This window comes from Bubalus bubalis, chromosome 6 (assembly GCF_019923935.1).
Source record: "Bubalus bubalis isolate 160015118507 breed Murrah chromosome 6, NDDB_SH_1, whole genome shotgun sequence".
NCBI lineage: Eukaryota > Metazoa > Chordata > Mammalia > Artiodactyla > Bovidae > Bubalus > Bubalus bubalis.
In genome coordinates this window covers 21,452,994-21,478,023 of record NC_059162.1, presented here as the reverse complement: position 1 = coordinate 21,478,023, position 25,030 = coordinate 21,452,994, and the positions used below count along the sequence as shown (strand labels likewise).

The 25,030-nt window shown below is 42.3% G+C and overlaps 2 non-coding genes across 2 annotated transcripts; both read left to right on the top strand.

Moving 5' to 3' along the window:
- Positions 1-8,522: 8,522 nt before the first annotated feature.
- Positions 8,523-8,594, top strand: TRNAH-GUG. Its single transcript has one exon. It is a non-coding gene; the product is annotated as a tRNA-His (tRNA).
- Positions 8,595-19,289: 10,695 nt separating this feature from the next.
- Positions 19,290-19,363, top strand: TRNAN-GUU. Its single transcript has one exon. It is a non-coding gene; the product is annotated as a tRNA-Asn (tRNA).
- The last annotated feature ends 5,667 nt before the right edge of the window (positions 19,364-25,030 follow it).

The following is a 25,030-nucleotide window of genomic DNA, read 5'->3' as shown; positions in this document are numbered from 1 at the left end:
GGAGCAGGTTGCCATTTCCTTCTCCAATGCATGAAAGTGAAAAGTGAAAGCGAAGTTGCTCAGCCATGTTCGACTCCCAGCGACCCCATGGACTGCAGCCCACCAGGCTCCTCCATCCATGGGGTTTTCCAGGCAAGAGTACTGGAGTGGGGTGCCATTGCCTTCTCCGATTTGAAGTTAGAGGATATCTATAAATTAGAATGAATGTGACTCAGAAGAAGAATGAAAATCATTCAAAGACAAAGAGACCTCATCCTCTTTTGTGGAAGGGTTAGCATGTTTTCGTTGTTTGGGGTAAGCATGCTTTTGCTTTTGTGTTTATTTGGAAGTTAAGAATGGTTTCAAAAGAAGGAGGGCTAGAGGGAGGAAAGGATGTATGTATACACACACACACATGCCAAGCCCACAAGAAGCTGATCCTGGTAGATCTGTGCCAAGGTTGCTAAACTGGAAGCAAATTTCCCAAAGTTTCCATCCCTGCATGTTCTGGGTTAACTTGGGCCATAGGAAGACACTGAGATATGGAAATCAGAAATGGAAGTGGCTGTCATATTTGTTTGGACCCTGGGCAGGCAATGGGAGGTCACCAGCATTGTTACTGCTCACACATATAATTTATCTGCTGGTACAAACAGGCCCACAGCAATTTATAGCTTGTGTGTGTGTGTGTTTTTGTGTGTGTGTGCACGCTGGATTCTCTCCCACTCCACAGGAGACCATATCGTGTTTAAGCACCAGATTACGGACCAGCAGCCACTGCGCTCAAATATCTACATATGACACAACCAATCTGTGACGTGAACAGGAATCCACACTTCCCTCCAGCCCACCCTAGTCCCATCCCCCTCCTCCCACGCACTGAAAATAATCCAGGACTTCCACCTACAGCCATAGTATAATAATGTCACTTGATTAGACTTCTTGCCTGCAGTTCAGTTCAATTCTCTGGCTTGGAGAATTTTGAGCATTACTTTGCTAGTGTGAGATGAGTGCAATTGTCCAGTAGTTTGAACATTCTTTGGCATTGCCTTTCTTTCGTACTGGAATGAAAACAGAGCTTTTCCAGTCCTGTGGCCACTGCTGAGTTTTCCAAATTTGCTGGCATATTGAGTGCAGCACTTTAACAGCATCATCTTCTAGGATTTGAAGTAGTCCAGCTGGAATTCCATCACCTCCACTAGCTTTGTTCATAGTGATGCTTCCTAAGGCCTACTTGACTTTGTACTCTAGGATGTCTGGCTCTAGGTGAGTGATCATACAATTGTGGTTATCTGGGTCATGAAGATCTTTTTTGAACAATTCTTATGTGGATTCTTCCCACTTCTTTTTAATATCTTCTGCTTCTGTTAGGTCCATACTATTTCTGTCGTGGTGATCTAGAACTGGTGGTCTGGTGGATAGGATTTGGTGCTTTCATAACTGTGGCTGGGGTTTAGTTCCTGCACTCATAGGAGTTATCCTCTTTCTACCAAGATTGGCATTGTCTTTTGCTTAAGGGTCCAATGAAGAAGAGCTTCTGCACTGAGTTTCTGAAGGCCACTAAGTCAGGGTTTAGGGGTCCTTGACCTCAGGCTGACTGTTAGAGGTGAGATACCATGAACAGCCTGGGCTGGTCAGCGAACATCTCCACTCTTTTCTCCTGGCATGTTACAAACCTGGAGTCTTACAGAGTTTTCATCCAAGGAGAATCTGGGACTCGAGTTTCCAAAAATTCATTAAAAACTAGAACCTTTTGTAATATACTGAAAAGTTGCAAGAATAGTAATATCATATATTTTGTACCTAAGTGCAGTTAACATTTTCCCACATTTGCTATCACACTCTCTCCTCATATAAGAATTACGATACCACTTGATAGTAATCTGCCGATACCGCGGGATTGCTTCTTTCCTTTGGCATCCCTCTCAAAGTTAACATCTGTGGGACGTGATTCTGAAGATCAGGGATAGCTTTGTCCTCTGGAAGAGGACCCTCTTGCCCCTTCAGGAACCTGGAATCCATTCTCTTTAGGATACAGAGAGGCTACAGGCAGTGTTTTATTTGACTATTTCCCAAGTGCAGGCCAGTCTTGCCCTGTGATTGTAGGAACCTTTCTAGGCTTCCATCGCCCTCCCTCCACAGCACCGGCTGCCCTCTGGCCCCTTGATGATTGCCTTGGTCAGCAGTGGTATCTTCAGTTAGTCTGAGCAGTAGATTCGCCTCCTGTTCCTGGTCAGTCGCTCAGTCCTGACTCTTTGCGACCCCTGGACCATGGCCCACCAGGCTCCTCTGTCCATGGGATTCCCACGCTCCTTTGCTAGAAACCCATCGAGGCAGTGCAGCTGTCCCCTTGGCTCTTGCCTGGCTCCCTGTGCCCTGCAGGGAGCATAAAGTGTTCTGTCAGGACACAGAGGGAAGAATCCTTCCCTGTGCTTGGAGGAAGAGAGAAGCAGATGGGAAACATGTCAAAGGGAGGGGGAGTATCCTCAAGAGTGTTCCAAAACTATTGTGTGATTGCTGTCCAGTGGGGTGCTGCCCCAGGATAATAATGCTTAGTCTTGTGTTGTTCTGGCCTTGACCCAGTCTCAGGTCCAGTCTGAATTCAAGCATAGAGGCATCCTGCTTTACCACACATATGCTGCCTCTCTCCAAAGTGGGGTAATGATCCACCTTCTATTTCCAGGATTTCAGTGGATAGAAACCATGTGGGTTTGTTTTCTTTTCCTTGAACTTTCTGTTTTGCTGAAATGTAACTCAGGAATATAAAAAAGGCTTAGCTTTAGATAAATTAGTGCTCTCCATCCTAGGTACAAGAAAAAAAAAAGCAAGTTGATAATAAGGATGAATATCAAAATACTGTTAACACTCTAGAGAATTCTAATAATTGGTGTATAATTAATTGCATAGAAAACGTTTGTCGTGTATAATACCAGAGATGACTCCTTGTATGCATCACACTGGTTTCATAATTTCGGTCTAAAAACTACTTCATGTTGACTTTCAGATTTTCTAACAATGTGGAAAATATAGGTGGCATAGTATTCTAGTTTTTACAAGTCTTAGATTTATTTTCTATTCAAAATCCTCATGAAAGTGAGGTACTTAAATTTCCTATGTTGGTTTTAGTTTCCCTTAAGCAAATTTGAATTCCAAAAAGTATTTACATTTATAAAATTTAAAATTATGTGTCCAGTATATTAAATATACCACATAATATCTTTGCAATGAAGATTGAGTCTTATAATTTTAAAAATCATATTGCCTTAATTATTCCACTTAAAATTTAGGGCTAAGTGTTTTAAGTATCATCTAATATGTGATTCCAACTTGCATTTCTCTGTTACAGTTCAGCTCAATTTGTGATTTTAAGCTCTATTGTTAACTTTAAGTTCTTTGACTGATGTTACATTGGTTTAATTAATGTATAATCTTTGAAAAACTTCTAATTAAGGTAGAAATAATAAAATACTGTTTTAATATAATGCTGCCTCATATTTTTATAGATTTTAGAATGGTCATAGGTTAACAGATTAAGAAAATGTATTTAAATCTCAATTCTTGGTTACTTGCCTTGTAGATCTCGAGTCACCCATTTTCACATGCTATGAAATTCTTATTTTACTCACTGCTGGGGCCCTTAGGCCCTGGAAGGTGAATGAACCTGGAAAGGACATGACAGATTGTGCTCCCACTGTGATTGTGTGTGTGTGTGTGTGATTCTTCTTTTGATGCCTCCCAGTATGGGTGCAGCAAGAATTGGGACCTTGACTTTGCCCCTGATACAGTGGTTTTCCTGGAGAGGGGCCTGGTACCTGGTGAGCACCTAGTAAGTGCTTGCTTATTGAAGGAATCCTAATGCACAGTCCCAGAAAACTGACAAGGAGGAGAGAAAGTGAGCAATATCCACAGCAGCTTAGAGTATAAGGGACAGAGAGAAACAGAAGGACGCACACTCCAAGAGGGAGAGATAGAGAGGCAGAGAGAAATGTCCTAGAACCCAGAGACATCCTAGATTGAGTACAGAAAATCCAAAGAGCTCCTGTTTCCTCATGAGCTTCAACAGAGGAATCGGAAGGTGAACCAATAACTCTATAAGGATCCAGTTTTGCACAAGATGTATCATCAGGTGCAGGATTCTGTCAGTTGCAACAATTTGTCTCAAATGAGATAATTTTTGCAGATTTAGCCAGGTACTGTCAAGGTGTCTTATGAAGACAGTCATGGCCATGCAAATGATATTGGAGGGAGACCCCCTCATTAGATTGTGTGCATCCCACCAAAGCAAAAATGCAACTTATAAAGGAGAGGGAAGAGAATACATGTCTGGGGCCAGTGGATTTTGTTTTGTTTTCTCTTTAATCAATAAGCTGCTCTGCAAGAAGCTTTCCAGAGTTATTCTGACTGGTTTTCATTGGACTCAATTATGTAGGTCACCACTGAAAACAATTCTAGGTATTGAAATACTTTCCAAACATCTTGGAAGTTTAGCTGCTGAACATGTGCAATATAGTATCTCTGGGTAATGCCCACATTGACCTTCCATTGTACCTCCCATTAAGCTGAGTCAGTAGGTCACTACTCCCCTTATCAGAATAATAGATTCATATATAGAAAGTTGTGATGGCAAGACCATGAAGAAAAAGACTCATTCCTTGAGTTGGAAAAATACATTGGAATATAAATTAGTACAACTATTGAATAAAATTAAGAACATAAAGAGATGCCTTCAGTTTCTGGCAAAGGTGCAGTGTCAGGAATTAGATTTAAATCTGATTTAAATCCTCCTGCCTAAATCTCACTCTCCCCCTTTTCACCACTCCCAAAGGAAAAAAATATATATACATATATATATATATATACATGAAATACTGGTTTCCAAGACACTGAAAATCAGGCAGCAAAGGACAGAAGCCTTGAGAGATGAGAAATAAACAAGATGAGTTCTGCCACTGGGCCCAGCTTACTGCTTTCAGAGAATTCCCAGGCTGGGCACCAGGAGAGGGATCTGAGGTCAACTCCTTGTGTGAAGGACTGTGAAAATGAAGCTGAGTCTTGGTGGAGAGTAAGGCATCTAGAGTTCACAGGACAAAGATCCAGTGATTCTTATTTGCAAAGCAGAAGTAGAGACACAGATGTAGAAAATAGATGTTTGGGTATCATAGGGTAAAGGGGGGCTAGTATTGGAAGATTGGAATTTACATATATATACTATTGATACTATGTATAAAATAGATACCTAATGAGAATCCAATGTGTAGTATAGGAAACTCTTGACGTTCTGCAGCTACCTAAATGGGAAGGAAGTCCTAAAAAGAGGGGATATGTATATATGTATAGCTGACTCCCTTTGCTGTATAGTAGAAACTAACATAACATCATAAAGCAACTATTCGCCAATAAAAGTAAATAATAAAAAAGAAATATTAAAAAAAAAAAGGTCCAGTGATAAGAGAAAGAGTGAGTGGGGGAGAGAGAGAGAATCCAGGGATATGAAAGGGTTTCACTCAAGTACTCAGCAGAGTAATGATTAGGGTATGGTTATGAGGAAAGTACCTGTGACCAAGGAAAGAAACTTTTAAAAAGATCCTGGAACAATGCCTGGTGCTCATACAGGACAGACACTGTATGATCCCCCCAGACAGACTGGACTACTTGTAGTTCATTGACCATTGGTTAGGAAACTCTTTTTACAGTGATGGGAATAATTAGCACAAGACTGACCCACCTAAAAAATCAGGAAAACAAGATCCAAAGGAATCTAACCATTTACAAGTCACTCAGCTGTACCCCAGAGTAAAACTCAAGAAGATTTATAAAAATATCAAAATAGCCAGTGTCCAGAAAGGGAAATTTTGATCATGTCTGGCCTCCTACCAAAGAATGACAGTCATGCAAAGAGGCAGGAAAACAACAGATAGGGAGGAAGTCTCCTAATGAATGAATGAATCAATTAATCAACCAAAACTGAACCAGAACCGACATGATATAAAAATTAGCAGAGAAGACTTTAAACAGTTATTGTGACTGTGTGCATATGCCCCAAAAGTTAACTAGAACCGTGGAATATACAGAAATGGCCAAAAATCAAATGTCAGAGATGATAACTATAACATCCAAGACAATTGAACAGCAGATTAGACATTGCATAAAAAAAAAAAAAATCAAGATTAGGGAACACAAAGTCAAGGACAGTTGTTTACAAAAGGAAACTCATGTCAAAATAGAATATTTTTAATGAAAACAGTGTCACTTAATGGTAGGGCAACATTAAAAGAGATGATACATAGGTGATTAATGTTTCTGAAAATACCCAGAGACAAGAAATAGTTTTTGGAGGAACAATGTCAGATAATTCCAATTGTAGTAAAGATTATAAACCTACCGATCCAGGGAGCCAAATGAACAAAATAAATGAGCACAACAGTATGAAAAAACCATGTCTAGTCACATCATAATTAAAGTGCTCAAAGCCTTTGAAAAAGAATACAATCCCCAAGAGACCAGAGGAAAAAGACCAGTATCTACAGAAGCAAAAATAAAGATATCAGGTTTCTCATCAAAAGCATGTAAGTGAGGAACTTCCTTGATGGTCCTTGTTGTGGGTTGGCTCCCTGGTTGGGGAGCTAAGATCCCACATGCCTCGTGGCAAAAGAAAAAAAAAGAAACAAACAATATTGTAACACATTCAACAACGATTTTAAAAAGAGAGAAGCATAGAAGTAATAAGACAGTGGAGCAACCTCTTTAAAGGACTGAAGCCTAAAAAGTCAAGGTGGAATTCTATCACTACCCACCCCCATAAGTCTTTCAAAATGAAGGTGAATAATGACCTTTCAGTTCAGTTCAGTTCAATCACTCAGTCGTGTCCGACTCTTTGTGACCCCATGAATCGCAGCACGCCAGGCCTCCCTGTCCATCACCAGCTCCCGGAGTTCACCCAGACTCATGTCCATCGAGTCAGTGATGCCATCCAGCCATTTCATCCTGTGTTGTCCCCTTCTCCTGCCCCCAATCTCTCCCAGCATCAGGGTCTTTTCCAATGAGTCAACTCTTCGCTTGAGGTGGCCAAAGTACTGGAGTTTCAGCTTTAGCATCATTCCTTCCAAAGAAATCCCAGGGCTGATCTCCTTCAGAATGGACTGGTAGGGAACTCCTTGCAGTCCAAGGGACTCTCAAGAGTCTTCTCCAACACCACAGTTCAAAAGCATCAATTCTTTGGTGCTCAGCCTTCTTCACAGTCCAACTCTCACATCCATACATGACCACTGGAAAAACCATAGCCTTGACTAGACGGACCTTTGTTGGCAAAGTAATGTCTCTGCTTTTCAATATGCTATCTAGGTTGGTCATAACTTTCCTTCCAAGGAATAAGCGTCTTTTAATTTCATGGCTTTACAGACATACAAATGGTGAAAGTCTTCATCACCAACAGACCCACATTTCAAATAATGTTACAGTAGCCCTCCAGGAAGAACACCACCAGGTGGAAATCTAGATGTACACATAGGGATGAAGGAAAAGAGAGACAGCATCTGCCTGGGAAAAAATACAAGATTTTTAATTTAAATCTCTTTGGAAATATGGGACAAATTTTTAAAAACAACGGTGAGTTATGGGGTTTATAACATGCACAATGAAGGAGGAACGTGAAGAGATACAGTTAATTGCTCGTTGCACTCATTCTCGGAGTTGGAGGATGATTGTAGAAGAGGCTTTTTTGGCCTTTCCCGGAAAGGATGCGAGGAGTAGAAACAACCACAAAGTCTTTGAGTACTTACAGGTGCGCACAGGCAAGGCGTCCCTGTGTAGGTTTCAACCACCAAATCTTTTGCTTAGCAACCAAACGCGCGAACCGATTCCGCCACAGAGATAGGCGTACATCAGGTTTTTCTCATCCCCATGGATGAGCGATCACTCCTTCCACGCCAGGCGGAGCCACCCGCTTTTCCCGGGAGAGCGGCGCCGGATCCAAGCCTCGGACAACAGGAGAAGCCGTGAGCAAGCCGGGCGTCGGGCGATTCAGAAGGCAGAAGTGCTACCGAGCGTCCCCGCCGCAGAAGCAGCGCCCCGGAGATGCTCCGGGCCTGAGCCGAGGGGGCCCAAGGGAAGCTGAACGCCGGGTGGTCTCCTAATTGTTCTTTCATTTCTTTGCTCCGCCTTCACCCGGCCGTCTGCGCAACCGGTGCTGCCCTCGCTCCGATCGGCCGCGGTCGGTGGGGCAAGAGCTGGAACCAGGGGGTGGGGAAGGTCGGTAAGGGACAAACGCGAAGAGCCAGGAAAGAAGCTGGCGAGGTGGGAACGAAGACAACCAGACTTCCTAGAAAGAGCGTGCCAGATCTGGGGAGGTGAGAATTGGTTTTCGGTTTGGTTTCATTTTCTCATCCTGTATCAGGACTGATAGGAAGAGAGGGAAAGCCAGGCATTGGAGATGCAGGAGAGAAAAAGAATACCTACAGTTTCCAAGAATAAAGCAGCGCAATGATTGGAATCATTTTAAGTCAAATAACACAGATCAAAACTCATTGTAGCTTTGAGTGTGGCGCGCCGTGATCGTATAGTGGTTAGTACTCTGCGTTGTGGCCGCAGCAACCTCGGTTCGAATCCGAGTCACGGCATTAGAGTTACACTTGGTGTCTGCTTCCCTTTTTTTCTAAAACCCGATAATGGTCTACACCGGGTTCTCTGACATGTGACCGCCAATTCTATCCAAAAAGGAAATTATCAAGGTGTGTAATCACAGAACAAGATGCACAAATGAACAGCTATTTGATGTGAAATAATTACCAGGATCAAGATGTAGAAAATTTTTATTAGCCAAGTATGGATGATACACTTTGATACATGGATGAGGCCCTTTGATACATTTTCCGGGTAATGCCTATCCATCTCTTGCTACTCTAATCTATTCTGATGGCCACTCCACAGTTTAAGCTTGTCCTTTCTTCAAACTCACCTAAATGAATATACACATTTTACTATCTAGGGATCATCAAGCAGAAATTCTGAAGTTGAGTTTCCCAGTAGTAAGAACATCACAGAATTCAGCACCACACGAAGGCAATGGACAAGGCTTTGCCCTGGTTTAAGCCCTTTCAAGATCCCGGTATCTCTGCTGCCAGGTACCCCATTGAGAGAGTCATTTCCTAGGCAGGTTGATAGGAAATCTAGGGGTCCCCAAGGAGAGAGGGGTCTCCAAATGGAGGAAATAGCCTGCAAGTGTCAGACATTTTTCTCTCTCTTAGGCGGCAGGAGGAAACAAACTAGCGATATTTTTTTCCTTCTCTATACAAATTTAAAGGGAGGTTTCTCTTAAAATACTGTGTTGCCATAATGACACCTGGTTTCGCCTGAAGTTAGCTATTCTTGAGCCTAGAGATAACCAATGCCTTTTTCTTATGGAAATGTTTGTCTTAAGCTATGCTAATGTACTACGCCTTTACCCCAAGCTCTGTCTCCAAGTCGGTTCCGCCTCTTGGCCCAAAACCTACTTGACAAACCAGTATGTTATACTCAGATATTGTTCCCCTAATCTATGTAAATGAAACTATTTGTATGGTGGTCTGCCCTTCTTTAAGATTCAAGTTAATTATTTTATGGCCCAAGATAAACCATTTGGTGCCATTCTGAATTTTAAGACATTCCTTTCTTTCATTAACAGACTGCTAGTGACTATATAACATCGAGCTGAAGACTAGCAGGGGGGGTACTCTTTCTGCCCCCTTCTGATGCCTATGTCAGAAGCTTTCTCTATCTCCTTTATACGTTAATAAAACTTTATTACACAAAAGCTCTGAGCGATCAAGCCTCGTCTCTGGCCCCGGATTGAATTCTTCTCCTCCGGGGGCCAAGAATCCTGGTGTATTTGCGTGATTCAACAACAACCTTTCATCTTGGGGGCTCGTCCGGGATCCTTCAGGACAAGGTAAGGATGCTTGGAGCTTTAGTTCTTTGTTCTCTTAGCGAACACGTTTTCTGCTGTGCTTTACTAACTCTACCGTGTGCTTGTGTGAATGAATGACAAGCCCTGCGTGAAGCAAGTAAGGGGCCCTGCTCTGCGGTTCCACGGTGATCTCATATGGCTTATGGCAGAAACCTGTCGGGGCGTTATACTGACCTGCCAATGCCAAGAGGCACCCAGTGTCTCCTTCGAAAACCGACCAAAAATGGGCAAAGCGTGTGGACCGAACTCTCCTTTCTCGGTCAAACTTTTCGGTCTCTTTGACCATTTCATAACTCCTTGGGAATTAGAAGTACTAACCTAATCTATTGGATCATAGACTTTCAAGGGACTTGTGATCTATACTGTTACTGTATACTGTGGCTTAGGTCCCAAACTTGGATTGGTAGTCAAGAAAGCACCTAGCCTCGCTAGAAATCGAAAGTTCGGAAGCTAGATGGAGCTCTAGCTCCCAGAACATCTCTGAGGTTAAAGGTTACTCAGATTGGGACTGCGATGGGTAACGCAGGCTCTTAGTGGATCAGAGGAGGCTGTTATACTGATGTGGTGATGCTTGGAAAGAACATCTGTTTTATGTTCACATCAGTCTTATTGTGGTCAGGAAATACTCAGGGTCGTGCACAGACACTCAGGTGACGAATGTTTCCCCCGGGAGTCTTAGCTTGGGAGGCATTCCGGAAGGTTACTCTGATTCACCCCAGGTGACATCAGAGGCAAGCAAGGTTAAGGGTGAAGAGCTGGACGTCAAGTAGGGATGCTATCAAGTCTACCCCTGGTACATCCCCACCCCATCTCGGTGGTAGAACCGGGAGGGACGAGTACGGCGCCTGCGTCGGTAAGGGACAGACTAAGTCCGACCAGGAAGGAAAAGCTTTTGGTGTAACGTCTGTCTACACCCCCATCTAGAGCAGGGAGGGACGCCTCCGGTAGAAAAAATGGCGCTGGTCGCTTTTTTTCCTCTCTTACAGATGGGAGCTAACAATTCCAGCCTCACTCCTTTGAACTGTATCCTGAAAAACTGGGATAGATTTGATCCCCAGGGCTTAAAGAAGACACACCTGGTCTTCCTATGTGATACTGCATGGCCACGGTATCCATTGGAGGACAGCGAACGGTGGCCAGTTGGAGGGTCTCTTAAGTATAATACTGTTCTACAATTAGACCGGTTCTGTAAGGAACAAGAGAAATGGGTAGAAGTAGCATATGTGTTGCCCTTTTTCTCTCTGCGAAATATGCCAGACTTATGTCCTAAGGGTATAGATTTGGGCGTGAAATCTTCAGCTCCCTCCTGTCCTCTTACTCTGCCCCCGTGCTGGAGACTCCAAACTGGGATTCAAACTGCCCACATGAAGGTCCAAACTACTCCTGTCTCAGTACGACCTCAGACTACTCTGGTTTCAGTAGAAACTCAGACCATCGAAGATGAGATGGAGGACAGGAGACAAAGAGAAGAGGAAAAACAGGTTTCTCCAATCTATCCCTGGGATCATATGCGCAGAACAGCCAGAGAGACTGAGGAACAGCCACACAAGCTGTTGCCTCTTTATGAAACACCCACTGGGAAAAATAATCAGTCTGTGAGAGTTAATAAGCCTTTCTCTTATCAAGAAATACAAAGAATCAAGGAGGATCTGGGAGACTATTTAGAGGACCCAAAAAAATATATTAGAGCTTTTAAAGGTGTTACTCTGCTTTATGACCTCACTTGGAAGGATGTGATGTATATCTTGGGACAAACGCTGACTCCTGAGTCAAAGACTCGAGTTTTGGGAAAAGCGGTTGCTTATGGAGATGAATGGCTTGGTAATGAATCAGTAGGGAAGAGGGAGAATGAGATAGCGGCCCTCCCCACTGGGAATCAGGCGGTCCCAACTATAGAACCAGACTGGGACTACAACACAGCTAAAGGAAGATGGGATCAGAGTCATTTTGTTAGATGTATTCTCGAGGGACTTAGGCAGGCGCGTTCTAAGCCTTTAAACTATGGCAAATTGACAGATATAGAACAGGAGGAGAAAGAAGCTCCTGGTAAATTCCTAGATAGACTGAGAGAAGGCCTTCGCAGATTCACTGAGATTGATCCCGGAAGTGAAGAGGGAAAAGTGATCTTAAAGGATAGATTTCTCACTCAGTCGGCTCCAGATATCCGCCGTAAGCTATTAAAACAGGCGTATGGACCAAATCAGTCTTTAGATACTCTGTTAAAACTGGCTCAGACAGTCTATTATGATAGGGAATATGAGGAAAAGAAAGAAAGGCAAAAAAAGACAAAGAAAAAGGCGGAAGCCTTCACCATGGCTATGAAAAACATTCTTAAACAGCCTGAGAAAAATGCCCAGAGGGGCCCAGGTGAAAAGAGATGGGCTTGCTACTACTGTGGAAAGGAGGGGCACCTCAAGCGAGATTGCCCTCAGGCATCTAAGCCGCCCCCGGCTCCATGTCCGGTCTGCAAAGGACCACATTGGAAGAGAGACTGCCCCCAGAGGCATAGGTCTCCCGGGTCGGACTCTCAAGACAATCAGGACTGAAGGTGCCTGGGGGTCCCCGGACAAGCTCCCGTCCTAATTACACCTGAGGAACTCCGGGTATTAATAATTGTGGGGGGCCAATCCATTGATTTCCTTTTAGATACTGGGGCAACTTATTCTGTGCTTACTGAAGCCCCTGGCCCACTTTTTTCCCGATCCGCTTCCGTAATGGGACTGTCTGGACGAGCCAAAAGGTATTATTTCAGTTATTCTTTATCTTGCAACTGGGATTCTGTGCTGTTTTCACACGAGTTTCTGATTGTGCCAAAATCTCCCTCACCCCTTTTGGGAAGAGATATACTGAGCAACGTCCATGCCTCTGTTTTCATGAATATGGAGCCCTCCCTTTCTCTCCCTTTAGTTGAACAAAATGTAAATCCTAGAGTATGGGCTGATGAAAAATCTGTGGGTTGAGCACAAAATGCTATTCCTGTAGTTGTTAAGCTCAAAGACCCACACGTATTTCCATATAAGAAGCAGTATCCACTGAAACCTGAAGTTAAGGAAGGGTTAAAACCCATCATCAAAAATGTAAAGGAGCAGGGACTATTAATTCCCTGTAACAGTCCTTACAACACTCCTATTTTGGGTATGAAGAAATCAAATGGTAAATGGAGACTAGTTCAAGATTTACGAATAATAAATGAGGCTGTAGTTCCTTTGCACCCCGTGGTGCCTAATCCTTATACTCTATTGTCTGAAATTCCTGAACGGGCCAAATATTTCTCAGTAGTTGATTTAAAGGACACCTTCTATTCAGTGCCTTTGGTGGAAGAAAGTCAATTCCTATTTGCCTTTGAAGACCCTACGCAGCCAGCTTCTCAGTTAACCTGGACAGTTTTGCTCCAGGGATTTCGTGACAGTCCTCACTTATTCGGACAAAGTTTGTCACGGGATCTACAAAACTTTAATAGCTCTAAAGCAGTGGTGTTACAATATGTAGATGATATTTTGCTCTGTGGTGAGACAGAGAAAGCTTGTTCGCGAGCCTCAGAAGATTTCTTAAACTTTCTGGCAGATGGTGGTTACAAGACATCAAGAAAAAAGGCTCAGCTTTGTTAAGAATCGGTTAGATATCTGGGCCTAATCATATCAGAAGGGACTAGGGCCATAGGCCCTGAGAGAATTAAACCTATACTAAATCACCCCCTACCTATGACTTTAAGACAATTGAGAGGATTTTGGGGAATCACAGGTTACTGTCGCATTTGGATTCTGGGTTACGGGGAACTTGCCCGGCCTCTATATAAACTTATAGCTGAAACTCAGCAGGCCCAAACCGACAAACTGGTTTGGTCTCCAAAAACTCAAAAGGCTTTTAAGGTTCTTCAGACTGCTCTCCTGCAAGCTCCAGCTCTGAGCTTGCCCACAGGGTCAGAATTTAATTTGTTTGTCACTGAAGGAAAAGGTGTGGCATTGGGAGTTTTGACACAACCCCGAGGGCCTCACCAGCAACCTATTGCTTATCTAAGCAGAGAATTAGATGTAGTTTCACGTGGGTGGCCCCACTGCCTAAGAGTAATTGGGGCAGCGGCTTTATTAGCACCTGAAGCTTTAAAAATAATTAATGGACAAAACCTTACTGTACTGACTTCTCATGATGTGAGTGAAATCTTAAATTCTAGGGTTAATATTTGGATGACAGACAGTAGACTTCTTAAGTATCAGTCATTGTTGTTAAAAGGACCAGTAACTAAGCTTTAAGTTTGTGGAAATTTAAATCCTGCCACTTTCCTTCCTGAGAAGGAAAATGAAACACCTGATCACGATTGTTCTCAATTCCTAACTTTAAACTATGCAGCTCGGAAAGATCTAAAGGATAAACTGCTGGGTCTGCGGAGCACTCCCCTCTTCGTCAGTGGAAGGCTTCCCGTGGTGGACATCCCCACTTCAAGGAAAAGACTTTCTCCAAGTCTGTGAATACCTTCGACAGCAATCACATGCGATGCCTCTTCTTCATCTGATGACATCTACCAACCCTAAAATGGACTGGTGCAACACTTTGCACTTTAACTATGGACATAATGTGACTTTTAATTATGATTCTGGTTGTTTTGTTCTTGCTGTTTGCTCCCTGGATCTGTAATTGTATAACTAGATTTGTTTCTAGCCACATGAAAGCTTTTAAGTTACAAATGGTTGCTCAAACTCCTACTACTGCTGTAGCTTCCTCCAGCTACTATTAGGGGCCCCTGGATCAGATATCCTCAATATGAGGATTAGGAGAATATGTTGCCTCACCAATTTAGGGACAACGCCCCTTGTCAGCTCGGAAGTAGTTATGAAATGAGAACGACGCCCCTTTTCCTTGGGCAACATAGTTCTCCTAAAAGAAAAGGGGGGAATGAAAGAGTCATTTCCTAGGCAGGTTGATAGGAAATCTAGGGGTCCCCAAGGAGAGAGGGGTCTCCAAATGGAGGAAATAGCCTGCAAGTGTCAGACATTTTTCTCTCTCTTAGGCGGCAGGAGGAAACAAACTAGCGATATTTTTTTCCTTCTCTATACAAATTTAAAGGGAGGTTTCTCTTAAAATACTGTGTTGCCATAATGACACCTGGTTTCGCCTGAAGTTAGCTATTCTTGAGCCTAGAGATAACCAATGCCTTTTTCTTATGGAAATGTTTGTCTTAAGCTATGCTAATGTACTACGCCTTTACCCCAAGCTCTGTCTCCAAGTCGGTTCCGCCTCTTGGCCCAAAACCTACTTGACAAACCAGTATGTTATACTCAGATATTGTTCCCCTAATCTATGTAAATGAAACTATTTGTATGGTGGTCTGCCCTTCTTTAAGATTCAAGTTAATTATTTTATGGCCCAAGATAAACCATTTGGTGCCATTCTGAATTTTAAGACATTCCTTTCTTTCATTAACAGACTGCTAGTGACTATATAACATCGAGCTGAAGACTAGCAGGGGGGGTACTCTTTCTGCCCCCTTCTGATGCCTATGTCAGAAGCTTTCTCTATCTCCTTTATACGTTAATAAAACTTTATTACACAAAAGCTCTGAGCGATCAAGCCTCGTCTCTGGCCCCGGATTGAATTCTTCTCCTCCGGGGGCCAAGAATCCTGGTGTATTCGCGTGATTCAACAACTACCTTTCACCATGAGCCACCATCTTTCTTCAGGGTCACCTTCCTCCCCTCCACCCTTACCAAATCCCTCTCTGCAAAGTAATTCTAGCAAAGATCTCCCAGTCTTCCTGCTCCTCCCCACACTGGCAGAGCACACACGCTTACCCCCCAGACTGACTGCCTTTCAGCAGTTCTTCCGGACCCACACACACCCACAGCCACTGTGCTGTCTCTTCCACTGCTGCCTCTGCAGGCTTGGTCCACACCCCCTACCCCTCATCTACCACCCCCACTCCCTCTCTCACCTCTTGCCCTACAATGACATAACATTTGTCCTAACAGGTCTTCTGAGCAAGTGTCCAAGAGAAAAGGGAAAACATGCCCACTGCCTGGTAGAGACCACAGGGATTCCAAACAGCAGCAACTGGAGAGTCAGGGCATGTATGTGGATCACCCGGAGATGCCCCAGGCCTGAGCATTGATATTCTGGTGTTGATTTTTACAGGAACTGTCTGCTTATGTCACCAATAACAGGTTTTTCCTTGTGGTAGTGACAAATTGGAAATTCCAATTACTCAGGGAAATGAATGTGAATTTATAGATTGAAAGAGAATATTTTAAAAATATATTCCACCCTGCTCAACTGACAAGTGGGTGGAGATGATAAAAACCTGGGAGGTCGGCAGCATATGCTTTTGCTGGGCCAGTCATGGGATGTGAGATAGTGGCCTCTGAGAACAACTCTAACTTGGGTCTCTGTCTACCAGAGATACTTTGGAGGATCCATCTGCACCGTGGGGATAGATCACAGCACCGCTTTTTCTTTTCCTGGGAAACCTAAGCCAGGGTCTATCTGGATCACAAAGGTAGATATTTTAATGACCAGGAGTTGTAACAAAATATTCTTGATAATTTTACTCATTAGGGAAATAAACATTAATACTATAAGGAGATATCATTACACACCCTCCAGCATGCTGCTGCTGCTGTTGCTGCTAAGCCACTTCAGTTGTGTCCGACTCTGCGACCCCATAGACGGCAGCCCACCAGGCTCCCCCATCCCTGGGATTCTCCAGGCAAGAACACTGGAGTGGGTTGCCATTGCCTCCTCCAGTGCATGAAAGTGAAAAGTGAAAGTGAAGCTCAGTCGTGTCCAACTCTTTGCGACCCCATGGGCTGCAGCCTACCAGGGTCCTCCGTCCATGGGATTTTCCAGGCAAGAGTACTGGAGTGGGATGCCATTGCCTTCTCCGCCCTCCAGCATGACTATATTTAAAATAATTCGTATATCAAATGCTGACAAATTTGGAGCAATTGCATCTGTAGTAGTTGGTTTGATATCATTTTGGAAGACTGTTGGCAATTTCTAATAAAGTTAAAGTTAATCTTTGACTCCATGACCCAGCAACTGCAGAACTTCTGTGGATGTACACGTACACAAAAAGTCTGTTATGGAATATTCATCAAAATACTAAGAATATTCATCAAGAACACCAATTAACACCAGAAAATCCCCACCGGAATTACTCCAATAATACCAAAATTAATGTGATATGTGTAATAATATGAATGTATTTAGTGAACAAAATTTTGCATGAAATAGAAGTTACCAAAAAATGTGCGTTCATTCATCTGAATTTCAAGAGCAATCAACAGTACACTATTGCAATAGACCTCACAATAATAATTAGCAATCTATCTAGTGTAGGGATTGCCTTGAAATGGGGCTCAAATGACTTTCTAGGATGGTGGGAATCTTCTATAACTTGATTCAGGTGATGACTACATTTGCCCAAAGTCAGCAGACTGCCTATGAACTAAAGGTGTGTACTTTTTACACTATGTAAAATATAGTTCAATGATTTACGGTTTCCATAAAAATCAGTGAATGGTGACTGGAGACAAGTTGTAGATAGACTGTGAGGACTAGTTTGTATTTATTGTAAAGCCATTAAATCTTTGTTCTCCTTTAGTGTAAAAAAAGCCCTCACTGATGTCAGAAATATCTTCACTCTCAGTAAGAGAAAAACAAATACTGTATATGAACACATATATATGGAATCTAGAAAGATGGTACTGAGGAAACTTGAGGGAGGATCAAGAGTGATCAATCAGACATATGTATGCCTATGACTGATTCATGTTGATGTATGGCAGAAACCAACACAATATTGTAAAGCAATTATCCTTCAATTAAAAATAAATAAATATAAATTTAAAACCAAAACAAAAAAGAAATAGCTTTACCAGAAAAGCCAGCAATGACCATGCCATTTTATTAGTGCAAACTATAGGCAAGTCTCCTTGAGAGGTGATATTTCAACTCTGGGGCTGTGTTCTGCTTAACAGTGAGACAGGTAATCATCCTAGGTTTTGGTTTGACCAGTAGATTTGTGCGCTTTGGGATTTACTCCTCATCTCACTGTATATCACTGCAAGGCCAGCGGCAAACTCTGCTCTTCCACCACTGCTAAGGGACATAGCTGGTGCTGGAATTAAAAGCAAAGAGTTGGAATAGTACTTAGATATAAAAAAGAATGAAATGCGAACTGCAGCAACATGAATGGACCTAGAGATTGTCACACTAACTGAAGTAAGCCAAAGACAAATTTCATATGATATTGCTTATATGAGGAATCTAAGACACAAAACCAAAAATGATACAAACGAACTTATATACAAAACAGATGGCCCTGCAGACTTAGAAAACATTATGGTTACTAAAGGGAAAAAGAGGGAGGGATAAATTAGGAGTTTGGGATTAACATATACACATGCTATATATAAAATAGATAACCAACAAGGACCTACTGTATAGCACAGGGAACTATCCTCAATATTTTGTAGTAATGTACAAGGAAAATGAATCTGAAAAAAAATAGACATGTATGTATGTATAACTGAATCACTTTGTTGTACACCTGAAACTAACAGAACATTGTAAATCAACTATAAGTCAACTAAAAAAAAGAAAAAAGGCAAATGGAAAGACAGGCTATAGACACTACCTTGCTATAGCCTGGATCGGAGCAGAGGTTGCTGCTGCTACAATGCAGCACTTACGCTATACAAGCACAATGCACCTCAGACCGGCATAACTGCAGTCCTAACTGCACAGACAGGTCTCCACATAAAGGTACCACACTGTTTTTGCTGTTTTGTTCATGCACACTTACAGAAGTTCGTGCTTTTCTCTTTTTGATGTTTTCTCCGATTCTCCCTCCCTATTTTGCTACTTTATAAAAGTAATTTTTCTCTCTCAGGATCTGGTCCCAATCTCCTCACAGGCTTTCTGGGAGGTCTCTTTGTTTCATTCATGCCTTTTCTTGTTCTCCCTGCTTTTCACTCTTCCTCCTGGGATCTGATCTCTTTCCAGCTGCGGCCACACGGATCTCACCTACTAAACCGCTGCCCAGCGGCGCAGGTGGTTGAGTAAAGGCGTAGCAAACAAGGAGCCATCACTGAGCCCACGGGACTTCCCTCGGGCCCCCCTCGGCTCAGGCTCGGGGCGTCTCCCGGCGCTGCATCTGAAGCGGGAGAGGAGCAAGGCTGGGCGGAGACGCTCGGCTGCCCTTCTGTCTTCGGCATCGCCCAGCTTCCCCACGGGATCCAACGCGCGGAGTGGACTACATTTCCATGGTTGTCCGAGGCTTGGAGCAGAAGCTACTGTCATGTGAGAGACAGGTGGCTCCGCCTAGCTTGGTAGTTAGGCTTGCTTTCGGTGAGAATAAAGACCAGCGTCCCCTTGTGTCTCTGTGGCGCAATCGGTGAGCGCGTTCGGCTGTTAACCGAAAGGTTGGTGGTTCGAGTCCACCCAGGGACGCGTGTCACTCTTTTGGAAAGTAAATAATGAACGATTGTTTCTAGTTCGCGCATCCTCTCCCAAACCCACTACCCAACTGCCCTCTGTGTCTTGTACACACACACACATACACACAAGGACTTATGTCCAGATATTCCTTCACCCTCTCTGGAGGAAAAAGCAGGTCACTGGGAATCCTGTAATTCAAGAAAGAGTAGGCTTATCTTCTTTACCCTGTAAACTCGTTTTACCAATGAAGTTTTCCCACTGTTGTTGTAGTTTCTATTTAACCCCTTCCATGTACTTCTAAGGTTTGGTTCTATGCTTTTCCTCTGACAGTCATCATTCTTGTACACATGAGGACAGGGTAAAATCCTGGAAGAGTAACACTATCGCAGCCTTTACACTGGAGAAGGCAATGGCATCCCACTCCAGTCTCTTGCCTGGAAAATCCCATGGATGGAGGAGCCTGGTAGGCTGCAGTCCATGGGGTTGCAAAGAGTTGGACACGACTGAGCAATTTCACTTTCACTTTTCACTTTCATGCACTGGAGAAAGCAATGGCAACCCCCTCCAGTGTTCTTGCCTGGAGAATCCCAAGGACGGGGGAGCCTGGTGGGCTGCCGTCTATGGGGTCGCACAGAGTCGGACACGACTGAAGTGACTTAGCAGCAGCAGCCGCAGCCTTTACATGGTTTTGTATGTGATTCCTTTTTCTTGTCTTTGTTGACTTATTGGTTATAAATATCTTGTTATTTCAGCAATTGTTTTAGGTGTGACAGCATACATACATCTGTAATTCAGTGCAGTCTGCCTTCAAGGGATGGACACCTCGTCACATTTCTCGCCTGCCTGCCCTTATGCTTTTGTTGTCCAGTATTTTACTTTGCATATGTTATGACCCCCAAATTCAAGGTTGTTACTTTTCGTTAAATTGCTACATATTTTTTAAGAGATTTAATTGATAATAAAAAAGCATGTATTTTCCCATGCATATGCCATGTCTCTTTTCTTTCATTTCCTTGGTGTTCATCAGGAATTCCATCTGATGTGAGTTCCCTTCCTTCCTGAAGGATTCCTTTAACTTCTCTTGCTGTGTGAATTTACTGGTAATGAAATCTTTTAGCCTGTGTATGTCTATAAATGTCATCATTCAACTTATATTTCAGGTTTTTTTTTTTTTTTTTTTTTTTTTTTTTTGGCAGGGAGTAAGCATAGACTGGAGAAGGCAATGGCACCCCACTCCAGTACTCTTGCCTGGAAAATCCCATGGATGGAGGAGCCTGGTGGGCTGCAGTCCATGGGGTCGCACAGAATCAGACACGACTGAAGTGACTTAGCAGCAGCAGCAGCAGCAGCAAGCATAGACTTCCACCCTGACTTTTTCCACTCTCAGTCCTTTAAAAATGTTGCTTCACTAATTTCTCACTTCCATTTCTTTTGATGAGAAATCTGACACAAACTTTATTTTTGTTTTCAGAATGTACTCTGTCTTTTCTGTCTGGCTGCATTGTGGGTTTTTTTGTTTTTGTTTTTCGTTTTCAATGGATTAGAGCAGTTTAATTATAATGGGACTGGGCATGGTTTTCTTCCTGTTTCTTGTGCTCACAGTTCATTTGGCTCTTTTGATTGGTGGGTTCATAACTTTCATTATGATTGGAGTATTTTCTGTTGTGTTTCCTCAAGTTTTCTTTCTTCAAAAAATTTCTCCTGGATTTTCAGAGATTCCGACCACTCCTATATTAGGCCTTTTAAAGTTGCTCTACCTTCCAGTGGTGCTATGTTCATTTTTTTTTTTTTTTTTTTAATTACTGGCATTTCATTTTGGATGTTTTTAGTTGTTCAAGGCTTAGTATTCCCTGACCTTTTCCTACAATGTCTAGTCTGTCGTTGATTCACAGATGTTATAATTTTCATCTCTAAAGTTTGCTTTTATGCCATTTTTGTGTTCCACATTTCTAATGAACTTTTTGATCATATGTAACATAGTCATGGTAGCTGTTTAAAGTCCTCTCTACTGAGTTTTACATCATGTCAATTCTGGCTCAGTTTTGATTGCTTAATTATATTCTTTCTTTTGCATCATATTTTCCTGCCTCTTTGCATGCCTGGCATTTTGTTGTTGTTTGGATGCTGGACAGCGTCAAAATTTCCCTTCTGGCTAGTATTTTGGTATTAGTACTAGCATTTCTATGAATTACCTTGAGTTTTGTTTTGGGGTACAGTTAAGTGACTTGTAAACAGTTTGATCTCTTTGGATTTTGCTTTATGATTTTTTTGGTAGGTAATTCAAGGGCTGACTATTCTAGAGCTGTGGTCTTCTCCAAGGTTCATGAGTTATATCAATAGTCTAGTCTGACTGGTAACAGTGTGTACAATCATCTATCCTAGATGAATTTTAAGCACAGTTCTATGATCTTGCTCAAAATTTCTTTTCTTGGTCTGAGGCATTTCTCCACAAGCCTACTCTTGTCAGAACTCGGCTTACTACTTAAGGGAGACTTTTTTTAATCTCTGGATCGCTTTCTCATCACTGGACCTTTGTTCTCTGAACCCTGGCTGCCTTGCTCTCCAGCAAAACTCAGCAAAACTCAACAATCCAAAGAGTTGGTCTTGGATCCCCCTTCTCTTGCCCAACCTGGACACTCTCTGAAAGCATTAACATGGGCCAATGGCAGGACTCACCTTATTTCTCATCTCTCAGAGGCCGCTGTCCCCTTTTGCCTGATTTTCTGTTTCTAGAAACTGATATTATATAATTTCCTTTATTTTTCCTTTGGGAGCAAGCAAGAAGGGGAGAGTGAGATCTGATTTCAGGCTGGAGGGTAAATCTGATTTTTTCACTCCACCTTTGTAAGAAGCTGAAGGCATTTTAAGTGTTCTTAGTTTGATTTCAATAGCAGGTGTGCCAATTTGTATTCCCATTTTTCCAACTCCATGAAACAGATTTTTTCTTCATATCTTGTCATCATGACAAACATGATATATGTCTATAAGATAATCTAACAAGGGAAGTGGTACCCTCCTGATTCAACTAAGCTAGAGGTACAATAAAAGTCGAAGTGGACATCACCCTGTTGCATATGTTCAGCAGCTAAACTTCCAACATGTTTCTAGAAAGCCTTGCAATAACTCTAATTAATTCGGTGGTGACCTACTTATTCAAGTCCAGAGAAGACTGATCAGAATGACTCCGAATTGCTTCACACTAAATTTACCGATAAGAGGGGGAAAACATTGGTCTCAGACATTTATTCTTCCCTTTTCTTCATGAATATATTTTTGCCATCTGGATGTGCACATTTAATAACTGGCTGACCTCTTATTTAAGCCTACCTTAACATGCCAATCACTGTCTCTATGTGATTCCTTGACAGTGTTTGGCTGTTTCTGCAAAAATTATCCCATTTGAGACAATTGTTGGGACCAATAGGATTCTGCACCTGACAATCCATCTTGTGCAGACCTGGTACCAAGAGTTATTAGTCGACCTTCCCTGAGTTCTTCTGTTGAATCTCATGAGCACTCATGAGCTCTTCGGTTCAGTTCAGTCGCTCAGTCGTGTCTGACTCTTTGCGACCCCATGAATCGCAGTACGCCAGGCCTCCCTGTCCATTACCAACTCCCGGAGTTCACTCAGACTCACATCCATCGAGTCAGTGATGCCATCCAGCCATTTCATCCTCTGTCGTCCCCTTCTCCTCCTGCCCCCAATCCCTCCCAGTATCAGAGTCTTTTCCAATGAGTCAACTCTTTGCATAAGGTGGCCAAAGTACTGGAGTTTCAGCTTTAGCATCATTCCTTCCAAAGAAATCCCAGGGCTGATCTCCTTCAGAATGGACTGGTTGGATCTCCTTGCAGTCCAAGGGACTCTCAAGAGTCTTCTCCAACACCACAGTTCAAAAGCATCAATTCTTCGGTGCTCAGTTTTCTTCACAGTCTAACTCTCACATCCATACATGACCACTGGAAAAACCATAGCCTTGACTAGATGGACCTTTGTTGGCAAAGTAATATCTCTGCTTTTGAATATGCTATCTAGGTTGGTCATAACTTTCCTTCCAAGGAGTAAGCGTCTTTTAATTTCATGGCTGCAGTCACCATCTGCAGTGATTTTGGAGCCCCCCCAAAATAAAGTCTGCCACTGTTTCCACTGTTTCCCCATCTATTTGCCATGAAGTGATGGGACCAGGTGACATGATCTTAGTTTTCTGAATGTTGAGTTTTAAGCCAACTTTTTCACTCTCCTCTTTCACCTTCATCAAGAGGCTTTTTAGTTCCCTCTCCCCCCGGGGAGAGAAATGCTGCAGTGTTTGCTATGACCATGAGCTCTTAGGGTCTCACAAAGTAAACCTAACTCTTGGAGATTCTCTCTACTCTCTGTGTGTGTCTTTGTCTGTCTGTCATTCTCTGTCCCTTGTACTCTAGGTCTCCCCAAATCTACCCAGTTTCTTCTCCTTTTCATCTTTCCTTTCACCATTGCACTAGATTGCTTTTAATCACTGAGCACTACTCAGACAATTATTAGATGCCAGGCCCTGCTGTGGGGGGAGGGGGAGAGAAATGCTGCATTTTGAGTCAACTCAAGGTCTCTGCCCTGGTGAGTCCACATCTGGAGGATCAAAAAGGGACAGTATAGTGGGAGCAGAACTGGTTCCTGGCAGTGTGTTTTTTCCAGGCTAATCTGCTCATCTCGGCCTAGGGTTCTAGCAGTGATGGAGATAAGAGAAGCACAATGAAGATGATAACAGTAAGATGGATGACTTCAGATTTAGAAGGCAGGAAACCAAGAACTAAAATCTTTTTTTTTTTTTTTAAGTATTATTACATAAACAAGGACTTTAAGGAAACAGCAGGCTTTCAGTGATAGCACCTCACTTCCTGGAGCAGACATTTCATGTATTCCACAATTCTTACAGTGACATTGATGGACACAATCACTAACCTCCTTATAAAAGGTACCTGAGCCTCCTCTTAACCTGTTCACATATGGCCATTCTATAATCTAGAAACATAGGAGGCAGCATTGAAGTAAAACAGCGTTTCTCATTTCTATCTCAGTTATACATTATACAGGCAAAGATCACACATCAATCAATTTAATATCAGTCAAAGACTTCAAAGATAAAATAGACCTTAACATCAAAAGTTGATCTGACATAGAGAAACGTATGTTGGAATCATACAGTAAATGATACCCCAAATTGTAAGTAGAATAATTAAGTGACTATGATTTCTAGAATTATAATATCAATCTCTATTTAGCATATATGGTATACTTAATTTACTGGAACACATAATTTTAAATTTCATAGATGTAAATATTTATTGGGTTAAAAAAATTTTGATAAACAAGTAAAACCAGTATAGAAAATTTAGGCTTCAAATTTTCTCTTCAAAAATAAACCTAAGACTTGTGCAAACTAGAATACTATGCTACCAATATTTTCCATATTATTACAATATTTGGAAAACAAGGTAGTTTTTAGACCTAAATTACTAAACTGGTGTGATGCATACAAGGAGTCTTCTCTAGAAGTACAACATTTTCTGTATGATCGCACATCAATTATTATAATTTTCTATAGTGTTAAAATATTTGAGATTTATCCTTATTATCAACTTGAATTATTATACTAGCATACTAGGCACATACTAATTTGTTTCTATGATAAAGTGAAACTAAAC